The sequence below is a fragment of the Scomber japonicus genome, chromosome 5, assembly GCF_027409825.1.
Source record: "Scomber japonicus isolate fScoJap1 chromosome 5, fScoJap1.pri, whole genome shotgun sequence".
Lineage (NCBI taxonomy): Eukaryota > Metazoa > Chordata > Actinopteri > Scombriformes > Scombridae > Scomber > Scomber japonicus.
The window spans coordinates 36,009,669-36,024,894 of NC_070582.1; positions in this window are offsets into that span (position 1 = coordinate 36,009,669).

A 15,226-nucleotide genomic window follows, 5' to 3' on the forward strand; every position below is an offset into this window, starting at 1 on the left:
TGCTGTCTTTTATTCTGTATAGTTCAGTTTTTGATATACAGAAGAGGTCTATCCTTGAATAGCTCCCATGTACATGGGACATGTAGGTAAAATCTCTCTCATTAGGGTGGAGTTGTCGCCAGATGTCCACTAGACCCAATTCCTTCATCATATCTGATAACCCCTTGGACATTTTAGATTGAGGTTTTCTTGTTGCAGGTAACCTGTCCAATTTTGAATCCAAGGTGCAATTAAAGTCACCTCCCACTATTATAACCCCCTCACTTTTATCTGCCAATAAGGTTGCTATCTTTTTAAAAAAATGAGGACAGTCTTCATTTGGGGCGTATATATTAAGTATAGTTATCTTCTTCCCTCCAATTGTGCCTATCACCATAACGTATCGACCTTCATCATCTTGAAAAACTTTCTCATTGTTATAGTATACAGATTTATTAAACAGTATTGCAACCCCTCTCTTCTTTTTCCTCCCACATGATGCACTGTAGACCTGATCAACCCACTCTCTCTTCAGTTTTAAATGCTCAGACTGTGACAAGTGCGTTTCCTGGATTAGAGCAACAGAACAATGCAATTTCTTTAATTGTCCCAAGATTTTTTTCCTTTTGATTGGGTTATTAATTCCTCTTATATTGTAGCTTATGAAATTCAACTCAGCCATTATCTTCGTATGGTCTTGTGATATAACTCCCTACCTGTTTTAACAAAATAAGTCTAATCACTAACAAAACATTGTCTGTAGGATATGTCAGGAGAAACAAAGAATAAAGAACAGTATAGATAACACAAAAACGACCTTCCACTTCATCAATCTGACGCTGGAACTGAACTAAAACTGCGTCAGATCCCCGGTGATGTTGGGGCAGAGAGGTGTGACCTACCCTCTCTGTGGAGAAAAGCACAAAAAGTGCGAGTGTGACCAATATTACATTAAAGTGTAAAAGAGGTCCAGATGAGTGTAATCCACTCATATATTCAAGCATAGACTCCTTGGACTAACACATAGCCTTATTGTGTGACAACAATATATGTTTGGAGAAAAGAAAAAAAAAGGATAATCTATTGACGCTTGTGTTTTGTTTTTTTGTGATAGCAGCCCGTTAGTTACATAACTTAATGTGTGGTTGTCAATCTTACCACCGATTTGGTTGACACAAGTTTTTTGTTTTTCTTATCCATCCTAATGACACAGTCACTTCAATCTCCCTCCTGCAGAAGGGCCTTAAAGTCAGCTGTTGACAGAAACGCTCTCCTTTTTCTCCCCTCTTGGCTCCTCCATCCATCCTTCAGTTCTTCCTCGATGCGCTCCCTCTCTTCATAGCGCACGTTAACCCCCAGCTCTCTCAGCAGTGTCGCGGCACCTGTTAATGATGTAAAGGTCTTCTCCCCGGTGTTCAACTTGATGCGTAGTTGGGCTGGGTATAGACATCTCGCCTGTATGTCTTTCTTTTTAAGTTGCTTGATAACTTCGTGTACCCTCATCCGTTTCTGCTGTAGGTCGGGGGAATAGTCCTGATCAAAGTAGATCCGCTTTCCTTGAAAGAGGACTGGACCCTGGCTCCATGCCTGCTTGATGATTGTGTCCTTCACTGCTGCATCCAAAAATCTCACTATGATCGATCTTGGGGGGGCTGTAGCATCTCTGGGTTTGGCCACAAGAGAGCGATGTGCTCTTTCAATCCTAATGTCCAGGTCTGGTGGTAATTTAAGTTCCTTCTGGAGCAGGTCTTTGATAAATCCAGCCATATCTTTACCTTCACTGTCTTCCGGGATTTGAAAGATCCTGATGTTGTTTCTTCTCAGCCTGTTTTGCATGTCGTCGCATTTTGCCGAGAGTTCAATATCCCGGTGCAGCAGGTATCTCAGTGCCCTCTGGTGGCGTATCTCCGCATCCTCGGCCGCCCCAATTCTCTCCTCCATTCTTCCCATTCTTACTTCGTGTTCCGCCAGTTGGCCTTTTATGTCCGAAACAGTTTGTTCAACACGGCCAAGGGCCAATTTGGTGTGGTTGTGTCCATCCTGGTTTTCTTGTCGGAGTCTCTTCAACTCCTCCAGTATCGATTTATCAGGCGGAGACGGACACGTGTTGCTACTAGCCATGTTTTTGCTAGGTGGGCTCGGTTGATTCGGCTTATTCTCCACTTTTCCTCGTGAAGGGTCGGGTTTGTCCTGTCTCCTTTGGCCGGCGGAGGAGCTCATACTTCATGAGTGTTTTTTTAGCGTTTCGGCGTCAAAATATTATTGTTGTCACTCTAATCTGTTATTTTGTCCAGCGGAGCTCTGCTGCTATGCTGCAAGCACGTTCATTGCGTCACCGGAAGTCCGTTTTACCCAAATTTTTATACCTATTTTCACATATCCCCGTCTTTATTAAAAAGTCCTTTTTTAGATCGCTCGATCAACTAATAAGCTCCTTCCTCTGGGGCAATAAAAATCCACGTATTAGAAGATCTGTCCTGCAGCTCCCAAAGGCTCTAGGTGGGTTGGCGCTGCCCAATTTCCTACACTATTATTGGTCCTGTAATGTTAATAAACTCTTATATTGGATTACCAACACAGCAGATGAAGAGCGCCCTGCTTGGGTTGATGTGGAACTTGCTTCATCTAAACATTCTCTTCACTCTCTGCTTTGCTCCCAACTCCCTCTGACTGCCTCCAATTTTACCTCAAACCCAATAGTAGCTAACTCCTTTAGAATCTGGTTACAATTGAGGAAAAGCCTAGGCCTACATAGAGGCTCGGATCTCTCCCCCATTGTAAACAATCACCTATTTCTGCCCGCTTGCACTGATTTGGCTTTCAGGACTTGGTTTGACAAGGGGATAACTAAATTTAGAGACCTTTACAACCAAGGGACCTTTATGACCTTTTCTGAGCTCTCAACAAAGTTTGACCTGCCTAAATCGCACCTTTTTCGTTTTTTCCAGGCAAGGCATTTTATTCAGAATCAGAACCCCAAATTCCCCAGCCGCCCCCCTGAAACTTTGGTTGACTCTTTACTGGCTCTTGATCCTAAACAAAAGCGGCTTATTTCTAACATTTACAGCCTCATTAATTCTGCTATTGACACCCCGGCTTCTGGTCCTAAGGAGTCCTGGGAGCAAGAGCTTGGGTCCACACTGCCCGATGATTATTGGCAACAAGTTTTACGGTTGGTTCATTCCTCTTCAATCTGTGCGAGGCACGGCCTCCTGCAGTGTAAAGTTGTACACAAAGCTCATTACACCAATTTGAGGCTATCTCGGATTTATCCCAATGTAACTGATTCATGTAATAGGTGTAAACAATCCCCAGCCGACCATTCCCATATGTTTTGGTTTTGTCCCAAGCTCGCCACATTTTGGTCTGAAATCTTTAATACTCTAAGCACAGCATATAACACTTCTATATCTCCTGATCCCCTCTTGGCCTTATTTGGTGCCCCCTTGCAGCCTCTTGCCTCTAAAGTTTTGCGTACTGTTCTTCCCTTTGCCACTATATTGGCCAGGCGACTCATACTTCTTAATTGGAAACACCCTCAACCTCCATGTCATAGTAGATGGGTGAAAGAAGTGCTACTGTCCATTAAACTTGAAAAGCTTAGATTTTCCCTCAAAGGTTCCTTAGGCCATTTTGATAAAACTTGGAAACCTCTCTTAAATTATATTGAATCTTTAACATCTCTGCCTGATTGTGATGACTGAGCCCCCCCTACTTATTTGAATTTTATTTATTATTATGGTTTGTCTTTTTGTTCTTGTTGTTTTTTGTTTGTTTGTTTATTTGTTTTTTAATTTCATTTGCTTGTCTACTGTATCTCCCTTACTCATGCACCTGTACGTACTCTGAAATGTTTACAAGTCATCGGACGAGAATTGTTCATTTTTGAGTGGGTTGGGATTGTGGGAGGGAAAAAATGGGGGAAAATGTTGGGTTGGTCTTCTGTCATGTTGTACTGGTATGTTGTTACCTGTGTAAAGCCTTCCAATAAAGAGAATCATCAAAAAAAAAAAAATGGGATGAGTTAAGAGTGTGTGTGTGAGTGTGTATATAGGTGTACGTGTCTACATGAATTAAGGGGTCACAGGGAGGACTATGGCTGGTGTCCCACCACACCAGCAGCAGCAGCAGCAGATGATCAGTGGTTTTTCATTCAGCTAGCTCGCCATCCATAGGATCCGGTTCAGGCAAAAAACCTGGCCTATATAAATACAGGCTTATTTTAATACACATACATGTAGCTCATGCAATAGAGAAACAATTAATTAATCAATAAATTCAATACATTCAATAGTCATTAACCCTGGGTTATTAAAAATGCACATTATCTAGATAACAAGAATTAACACTAACAGCTCATAGTAAAACTACAAAACCATACTTTCACACCGGGAGTAGGAAATACTTCCAGGCTGCGGCGTTAGCGTCAAACGTCAACATGTTTCGAATGTCACATATATATATATATATATATCTCATGTCCAAATGCACAATCAGAGCAGAGCGTAGTCACAACAGATTAAACAGGTAACTCACCAATTCCAAAAGCTCGACTGCCTTTCAAGCGTTACCGCAGACTCGACAACCCATGGCCACACATCTACAACCATTATTGGCATGGCATTATAAGAAGTTGTGAAGTGATATGGTTAAAAGCATTAAAAGAGACAGTGGATCAAAGTAGTTACCCGTACGCAGCAGTTCAACTTGCATCTGCACACACCAAACATTGCGATCAGCTGATCCAATCAGGTATTAATCAGCTGGGTCAATCAGCTGATTGGTACCAATGCAGCTGTTGCGACCTGTCATGTCCTGCATCTGCTCTGATTGGCTTACAGGGAATTGCAAATCCTGACAGGTAAAAGAGCCTGTTTAGAAGTAAATTACAATTCAATTATACAACTTGAAACTGGGACATGGGTTACACAAAACAAATGTTTTGCAGAAGAGATAAATAGTGTGGGAAATACCTGTGTCATTTGACCCATCTGTAACAAGGGTATACGGGCCGTTTTTGAGCTCCTTCACAAGCTCTTGTGTAAAATAAGGAGTGAGTGCTTCATTAATAATGCAGGATGACTTAGTCCTGGCACATCTGTAGTCCTGCGCCGTCTTCGAATCTCCTAAACAGTCTTTTAGGTGGTCAGCAAAAGCTAGAGGAAAATTATGAACTACCAACCCAGCTGTCATTTTGACCTCAGCCCTTATTGTCTGAAAGAAATTAAAAATGATTATAGTTTATTTCAAATGGACACTTGTGATAATAGACACATTCAGCAACTAAGATCTCAAATTAAGAAAATTGGACTGCACTACACTGAAATACAAACCAAACTATCAACCATGACTTTACCGTGATCAACTAGATCACAAAACCCTTGACTGAATCTTCACAGGACTATTACACATATCTTACCTTAACCCTTTGTGCCGACATCCCTCCAACAGAGGGAACAGGCATTGTATACTGTGATATTGTGGCTGTGGACTGAAGAGCTTGTTGTTTCTCTTGGTGGCCTTTACTTTTTATATGGCGGACTACATCAGCAACACCCTGGTGGGAACATGAATTCTCAATTCTCCCTCTGGTAATGAATGGCCATGAAGTGGTCCACTCATTTATGAACAGAGCTCTGTAGGTTGCCGCTCCAGCCAGAGCACGACTACTAATTGTATGTTTTAAACATTAAAACATACAATTCTGAAAAGAAAAAGATGAAGCATACCTGTGTGACCGTCGCGGTTTGCCAGCAGAGCAGCGCACCTGCACTAAATATATCCGTGAATTGTCACAATTTCTCAGAATCCAAGGTGAAAGTGGAAACGGGTGACCAAAAGCTGTCAATTTGTTAGTTATCAAGGACATTTGTTTTGTTTTTGTGTTGAAAAATGTTGAAACAAATGACAAAAATAAACAATAAATTATCTGTACGGAGCCCCTTAAGGGACAGCAGGGAGAAAGCTCCGGGACAGAACATTAGTTTGAAAGTTGTGCTGAGTGACACGAAAAATACCTCCGATTGAAATACATGATTTTGAAAATCGTTCTTGGTGACACGAAAAAAGTGGAAATTTCGTGTCCCAGACAACGAATCAATAGATTAAAATACGTGACAGTGTCACGTATTTCCGTGAGACTGCATTTAAGGCTGGGAACATTGATGCTGCCACATGGGAAGACCACTGCCTTAGAAAAGACAGTGCACGAGCCATGAAGCAGAAAGACAAAGAAGGTGGTCTTTCTGCCAATGAGTTTACTTCATGCATTGTTGATTATCTTGAAGCACATCTATCATACAGTGAGTACATCATGTGGAGTGACGGATGTGGATACCAGAATCGGAACCTGCTCTTGAGCAACGCTCTTCTCAAGTTTGCCACTGAAAAGAAAAAGCCAGTGACACAGAAATTCCCTGAGCGAGGTCACACACAAATGCAGTGCGATTCTGTGCATAGCGTGGTAGAAAGAAGACTGAGGCACAGAGACATCTATGTCCCAGCTGAATATGCTGCAGTGATCCGGGGTGCTCGTTCAAATCCCAGGCCATACCATGTGAGGTATGTGGACCACACCTTTTTCATGGACTCCAGCCAAGTGAAACTCTGCAGGTCTATCCGACCGGGAAAAACCACTGGCGATCCGACAGTGCATGACCTCCGAGCAATCAGGTATTTTATCATAGACATACATGTTGCACAGGAAACACTCGCGGACACTTAATAATTCCTCTGACTGATCACTGTCACTGTCAAACCAAGAAATAGCCCATGAGACAAACCCAGTCTACTGATTTAAAACAGGACGCGCTATTTAATACGTAGTGTTAATATTATATGGGTTCCCAATCCGTAGGGCTGGGCGATATGGGAAAAAGTCATATCACGATATTTTTTTTATATCAGACGATATCGATATATATCACGATATAAAACAAATCACTATTTTGTGAATTTTAAATGTTCCCTGCTACTCTTAATTGAGATATGAAGATATCAGAAGGTTAATTTTTAATTAAATATTTATTTTCTTTCAAGTTTAAAGGAGAACATAAACAAAACAGACATTATTTTGTCAATGTCAAATGAATAAAATAGTATCAAAATATAATTAAATTTTCAGAAACTCTCCTTTGTATACATTTTTAAATATTGTTTTTTTAAAGAACAAACAATAAAATAGAACAATAAATAGCCAAAAAAATGTCTTATACTCTCAGTGCAATTTCAAGCAGCTTTCAAAGACAACATTAATAAAATAGACATTGGCTCAACTGTTATCAGCTTATGCTCAGAAAAAAGGCACAAGAAATCCCAATGAGTGCAGTACTGTCTCTCAGTGCTGTCAATGTTTTGGGTCAGACAGACATAAGCCTACACTAGATTGCGGGTGAGGAAGACAAGTCTATCCACTGCTTCCGGTTTTAAAGCTGCCCTATTGCAGGTCACAATATTACCCCCTGTGCTAAATACCCTCTCAGAGGGGGTGCTGGTCGCCGGGATGCACAAGTAGCGCTTTGCCAGGCAGCTCACTCTTGGGAAGTTTTTTTCATGGATTTTCCACCACTGCAGTGGGTCCATTTCACTGTCCGCATCTGGTGCCAGCAAGTACTTGTCAAGCTCACTTTCCACTGTCTCTTTGTCAGTAAGTCCTGTGCTAGTGGTGGGACATGATTTCTTAAAGAAACTGCCCAATGATTTTCGCTGTTTCTTCTGGGTGGGTAGCACTGCAGCAGCTTCTGCCCCTTCTTCTCCTGGTCCCTCTGTTCTGGCTGAAGTGGACGGGTCCTGGTTTCCCTCCAACATCTCAGACACTGCTCTCATTTTGATGGCATCAATCTTTTCTGGCTTGGTGTATTGTACCTTAAAACGTGGATCCACCAAGGTTGCAACATCAAGCAGGTCAGCTGTTTTCTGGTCAGCATACTTTTCGTCCAGGTATGCCATGACTGTCATCTTTATGTCCTTTGTGAGCTGTGTTTCATCGTCAGAAGTTTTCAGAATCTGTGTTTTGAAGAGATGCAGCATTGGCTTCAGGTATGAGACACTCACATAACATTCACCAGAGAGTGAATCAGTGAACTCCAGTAGAGGATTCAGAGCCTCATGCATAGCCTCCAGCACTTCTAGGTCTTGTCAGGAGGGAACCAAGTGCCTGGTCTTCTCTTCTTCTGAGAGATGGCTTTCTGTTGTTCCAACACCCTCTCAATCATTTTCTGACGTGAGCCCCACCTGGTGGGTGACTCTGTCACCAGCTTGTGTTGGGGTAGGTGAAACTCTTCCTGAGCAGCAGTCAAGTCTCTCTTCTTCTTCCACGAGAAAGAGAAGGAAGCCACCACCTTCTTACAAACACCCACAGCTCGCTCCACCCTCTTGTCTTTTCCTGCTCTCTCTGAGGAAAAAAGATAAACAGCATAAATTAAACTGTTGTTATTTTACAGTATATATTGTTCCTGTTTTTGTGTCTCTTGTTTAAATTGATATTTTACATATCCTTGTTTTTTTATACTTCTTGTTTACTATTTGTTATTTCCTTATTCTCTCTATTTTTGCTATCACTTTGTTGCTGTATGCTAATGTGGGATTTCAAGCTCATTCCTCCTTATTTATTTGAGCTGGACATTTCTAAACAGTTCCTAGTTTCTAAAGAAATTAGGAACTTAAATAAAACAATTTAGGAATTGAAATTTACATAAATATTCAATTAATTAAAAAAAAGATTACTTACAGTAATATGAAAACATCCAACAGTACAATAAGTTAAATGCTAAGTTAACATGCCAGAATTTAATCACCCTGTCCAGATTTTGTTATTGTTTGCATATTGCAACACTGTACATACATTTATTTTTTATATATGATATTGATGAAATTACAAATTATTTCAGCAGAGCAGGGATATATACACAGCAGAGGGGGGCTTACCAACAGCTTAGTGAAGTCGATGCCCAAAGCATTGCAGCCGAGTCCAGTTGTTGAGGGATGTGGCCTTGACTATATTCGTCCCACTGTCTGTTGTGATGCAGACTTTGTCTTCACTCAAGCCCCAGGATGTGGCTTGAGTGCTTCTGACAGTCCTGCAGCAATTATTTCACCTGTATGGTCTTCCGGAAAGTACGCCGTTTGAAGGCATTTGCTTATCAGATTCCAGTCTTTGTCTATTAAGTGGACAGTGAGGCTCATGTATGGCTCAGATGTGCGACTGGACCACATATCTGACGTGGTAGCAAAGTGTGCTACATTTTGCAGTTCTTTCTCGACTCTCTCTCTACACTCATTATACATCTGTGGGAGTGTGGTCTGGGAGAAATGTTTACGCCCAGGCAGTTTGTAACGAGGGTCCACAACTTTTAGCATCCACTTGAACCCCTTATTTTCCACTGTGCTTATTGGTAGCATGTCTTTTGCAATACAATAAGCTACTGCATTTGTTATATCACGGTGTCTCTTCGATTTTTTGTCATAATTTATGACGCTGGATAAAGCAGACTCTATGGTCTTCTGTTGCTGCTGCACAGGCGTTGTTTTGGGGGGAAGACTAGTACTTGTTCCGGGCTGTGTTTGTAAAAGTTCTCCGTGCTCAAGCGGGTGGCGCTGCTTCAGGTGATGGAAAAGATTAGTGGTGTTCCCCGTCTTTGTCGGAACATGTGCTCGACATAATTTGCAGTGCACACTGCTCTGTTTCGTGTCGGACTTTAAAAAACCAAAATGCCTCCACACCACCGAACTTTTCGGGCCCTTCTTGTCAACGATGTCATCCCTTACGTCTTGGGCTTCCGTCATTTCCTTCGTCGGAGCACTCATTTTCTTTTTTTTAAACTGCTGCAGCAGCACAAACAATCACGCCGCGACTAGCTGCTGGCATGACTCTATTCCAGCCACGTGATTGGTTCAGTGCGGCGCAACTCTCGTTGTTATTGGCTATTCGTATTGTCTGTCAAAATATGGACGAATGTAATCTATCGAAAATTATATCGACCATGTTTCATATCGCTATCGAGGAAAAGTTTTCATTGATAATTATCATTATCGTTTTATCGCCCAGCCCTACCAATCCGGCCATTTTTTTGTGTATTATTTTATCATTATCAAGGCAAAATAACTCAATTTATGTCCATTAGGCTTAATATTAGTTTACATCCAGCGTGCTGCGTGGACTTCATTACATCTGCTCCACCGCTGTTACCACAACTATGAAATGCTAAGTTTCTACAGTCTGTGACTGTGACCCTCATAAAAGTAATATTTTACAAATCTGCATTATATAAACTAACGAAATTCGTTAAAACAAGTCATTTGGCGACTTCTAAGTCATTCAGTTAAACTAAGTCTGTTCAGCTGCTGCTGGAGAGGCTGCGAGCGTGAATGAAATCAGTGTGTCTTTTTTACACAAGTATCTGTAGCAGGCTACTGCATGACTCAGCCATGACTCAGAAGAACATGCTTGTACTTTTTAATCATAGTGCGTTGTGTTAATTGATCGGCTGTGTTGTGTGTTACCGGCGCAGCACGTGTTATGTTTTCGCTCAACGTTTGTGTCGGAGGCAACCGTGCTTAAGTACACTTGGGTTTTGAGGTAATGTGAGTGCGGGCCAGCGGGGGACGGGGGGCATTCGCTTTGAAAGACAATGGGACAGCACTGTAACCATCCCCCTCAACCCATCACCTTCGAGCTGGACACCTCCCCCACTGAAAATCAAGATCAAGACACTGTTTGTGCCCCCACTATATCCAGCACATATGCTACTGTATGTGTGGTTGAGTTTTCAGTTTTACATCAATAGTTAATTAACTAGTTAGTTACTGTAATAATAATAACAAATCTGAATTTAAACTCAATTTGTCTGACTTATATTAATCTTTTTCATATAATTAATGCTCATTCAACTCTGTCTGGTCCATATCTGTCGCGGCATCTGAGCGCTCTTTCTCAGCCTTGAGCAGGCTGAAAACCTGGCTGCAGCACCATGAAGCAGGAGAGATTTGACTATTAAAGCTCACAGTGACCCCTGTCAGAAAATAGTTCCGACGTCCAGAACACTATTCTGATTCTGAATCTCTGTGCGTGATTTGTGTGACAATGGAACCAAATGGCCCATTAAGCCCAAACAAAAGTTGAGCAATGATAATGCTAATGAGGTGGATGGGATTACCTGGCATAAAGCACTGAATAGACCGGGGTTGGCTGGTACAAATGTACTGTATAATTGCACATAATCAAATACAGTCCTGTGGTCCGTTTTTATCATTTCGTATTATTTATCTGAGCCTAAAAGTAAAATATGAAAAGCCTTTTTTTTTTTTCCTTTTTTGTGTTAGATTCAAAACAAATAACACAATAATCAGAAGTCAGTAGGTTATTTCATTTTTTGATTTGATGAATTTCGGATGACCACTGACCTGTCAGTAAAAAATCATAAAACATCAGAATGTGGGCTAGTTTGTGACAGAAGCGCCATCTCCTGGTCAAACCCTGTATTACAATGAATAGGTGGGTTTACAGGAAAAGATAGACACGCCCAGGAGTAGGAGGGGGTCTCTCCAGCTACTGGAACTCAGCTGGAACTTGGCTGGGAGTTGGCTGGCATTCAGCTTGGAGGGGAACTTTGAAGTGGCTACTACTGTATGGATAGGCAAATTATGTTTTAAGCCAAAAATAAACGTTAATGTCCGTGATTTCCCTGAATGAACCAAAACAAACTGATGTGCGCACGTAAATATCAGATGATTATTCGCCCGTGAATAATCCTGATTTCAATATAAAATGTCCAACAAAAAAACAACAACTTTGATGAGCGTTATGTGCTTAGTGGAAATGTAGAATAGCTTGCTATGAAAACTTTACCAACTTAGTGGGACATAAAAAGGAGCCTGGAGGCTCGTAGATGACCGGATGTGGAGCGTAGTATTAAAAAAATAAAACACGTATATCCACTATCGCTCACAACAATACACGCAAGTCCGTTTCAAATAATTTAAACAGGGCACTGATGGTCGTGTAAACATGGTTTCATTTCAGGTCTTTAATATGTCTTACTTTTACAGTTTTTGGTTTACTTTATAAGTTACCTTGTGAGAAAAACAGTTTTTTCATGCTCCTTGAAAAAACGAATTTTGGAGATACGTTTTTTTTATCGGACAGCGACGATATACATTTTATGGCTTTTCCATCACATCAAATATATCACCCAACTCATAGGTTTTGTGGGTCTTGGTAGGCGATGTTGTGGACTTCTCGGCCCTGGAGTGCTGATGGCTTCATGAACCTCGCACACAGCTTTTTGATGAACTTTGTCATCTGCAAATTTGTAGTTAATAAAATATTTACATGAATTACTGAAAAGGGGACTTATCAGCCAATCAAAAACAAGCAGACATATTTGGCAGCAGAGTAGGCCAACCCTTGCATTTTACCTCTCCGTGGAGCAGGAAGATGGAGGACCTTTCTCTCTGGAGAAGGAGGTTCAGTGTGGAGAACACTGGAAGCACTGCTTGAAAGAAGAGGAGGTAGACTTCTGTCATAGGGTTGGAAAATGCATCCACCAGCCTTCTAAACCTTGGTTGATTCTGATCTGTAAATAAAAAGAGGTTATGCTTAAAATTATGTATTTAGTCTGGTGTAATGCAGCTGCACTACTGTCAATGAAATAAACAACATACTTAAAGACCTAAAATAGCTGGTGTTGAAGGAGTTTGTCAGTTTGTCCTCGCGTATTCTTTTAATGAAATATAAGGAGAAGCATTTTAGTTCAAAACAATCAGTTTTATTTTAACACCAGTAGAATGTGCAATATTACAGAGCTCTGGGTCTGACTTATAGTATCCCTGACAAGCAACAGAGTTCATCAGTTCACGAAGTCTGACTAACTATCTCTTCCCTGACCCAGTGTTTTACAGCGTACAGAGCAATAGGTGTAACGCAAGGCGGCGTCTTCTTCTGATTGGCTCAAGACGTGTCATTCCTTCTCCTCGTGATATCTGACTCCATCCGTTGTTGTGACGCCTTAGAGCCCAACCTGAAACACAACTGTTAAGAGACAAACATCCTACTTTCACATACTTGCTGAAAACACATTCAAGGTCATCTTTTCACTCTCTGTACTTTTCCACTTCAAGTTACCTTGTGTTTTTCTTCTGGTACAGTGGTGTGATTCTGGCTAAGACAATGCAAGCATTCACTTCTTATCACTTATAAAAACCCTTATTAATTAGTGCAACATAGTTCCCTTTAATCATCACAGTCATTTCCCGTATAGGCTACTCAGCAAATTAAACAATACAACAGTTCAAGGCTATATGAAAATAATATAACAACTTCAATATATTGACACTCTTACTATAATGCTCAAATGCAGGCAGGGGTGTGTGTGTGTGTGTGTGTGTGTGTTAGCACAGTGTATGTGTGTGTTAGCACAGTGTATGTGTGTAAAGGGCTGTAGTGTAGTGCATGTTGTACGGCCTTGTGCTCTGTGTGTGTCTGTCTGCTTACATCTCCTGTCACACTTGATACTGACCATTAAGATGAACTTAATACTGCAAAAGTAAAGGTTATTTAGTTAGTGTTAGTGCAATTATCAAAACCAGAATATGATCAGGGTGACTTTTGAACACTGGAAATAAATCATGTACTCATCCAGGCAGCAGTCCAGTGGCACTCAAAGTTTACATATAATATTAGTAATAAAAACAATAAAACAATACTGATAAGTGGCCCAAACTGCCGCAGAATTCGTGTGATGCACATCTCTAGGCTTAACCATCGCATTGAAATGTGCAGCAGAATCTCCATATACTCGCTCCCATGGAAGTCACAAAATTCTGGAATAGATAAGAGATATATATATACATAACATCAATAGCAAAGAAATAAAAAAAATGTTTGTATTTGTTGTACAACAATAGAGCTGGTTGAATCACAAATCTGCAAGGTAACCTTTACGGTTGGTGCTTCCCATAAACCATTACCCCACATCCACAATCAGATCCTCTGGATCAAATACGGATACCTGCAATATATTAAAGATTTATTACAACACTATACTGCAAACGGTTTCACTTGGCATTGGGCTTGACAGACTGGGAATATAAAGAGTACATATTTGAACTTACTTCCAAAAACTTCTGCCCTGCATGCTTGGCGGTGTTTCGACAATATGACAGGGGTATCCATGTATGTAAATGCTGCCATTTTCTCTCAGCATTCAGGCTGCAATTGAATTTTTGGCACCTGTATTTACAGGAGCATTGTCGGCCACGCCCAGGTTTGTTTCTTACAGAATTTGTCTCCTTGTACTTGGCAATGATGCAACGTACAGCGGTTGTAGACACTGTGAAACGCTTGGAAATGGCAGTATAGCCTTCCCCCTTATCATGAGCCTCTACTATCTTCTTTCTGAGCTCAAGACTGATTTCCTTTGTCTTTGGCATGGTGAGTAAAAGTAGTCCCTCTCAATAATGTGCTCAAGTGCTCTGTTCCTTGGAGTCCTTTTATGCTGGTTGAATGTTCAGGTGTTGTTAGGAAGCCAATAGATTGCACAGGTGTGGTTTGAAAGCTGATTGGTTAATTAGGTTTGTTTTTGAAGACAAGAATTCACACGGGGGGAAATATTATTGACCACTCAATTATGGGGGCTAATATTTTTGACATCCCCATTTTTCTCTATATTTGAAATAAAGCAAGCCTAAAATGTTAGTTAATATTCCAAAATGTACCAAAAGCTACTAAAAGCACTGGTGAATGTTTGATTATATCAAGTTTTATCAATGCTGCAAACATTGGGAAGAACTTTACGAAAATGTTCCATAATTCCTGAGGGGCTAATAATTTTGGTCACAACTGTAAATGTGTGAGAAATACAATGTGTGGCGTGTGAGCGTATAAACGGGTGGGAATGCTTGTGTCACACGCCAAATGTGTGACACTTGAGAGCCCTGCAGATCATTTTGTCTGTAAAGAATTGTGACACATGAATAGTCAGGAGAAGTAAAGACAGTCAAGTCTGCTCTTAGGCAGACAGAGGCTATGGGATCATCAGAAAATTCCTGCCAACGGTGACACAGCAGTCGCTGGTGTTGGCAATAGACATGCAGCCAAAGACCACCAGCAGGTTGAAATGGGATGGCTCCAATTTGATAAGGGATATTATCACCAGTAGGCATGGGCTGGTATGAGATTCTGACGGTATGATAACCTTAGTAAAAATATCATGGTTTCACGGTATTATGATTACAGCTATAAAATGTGATA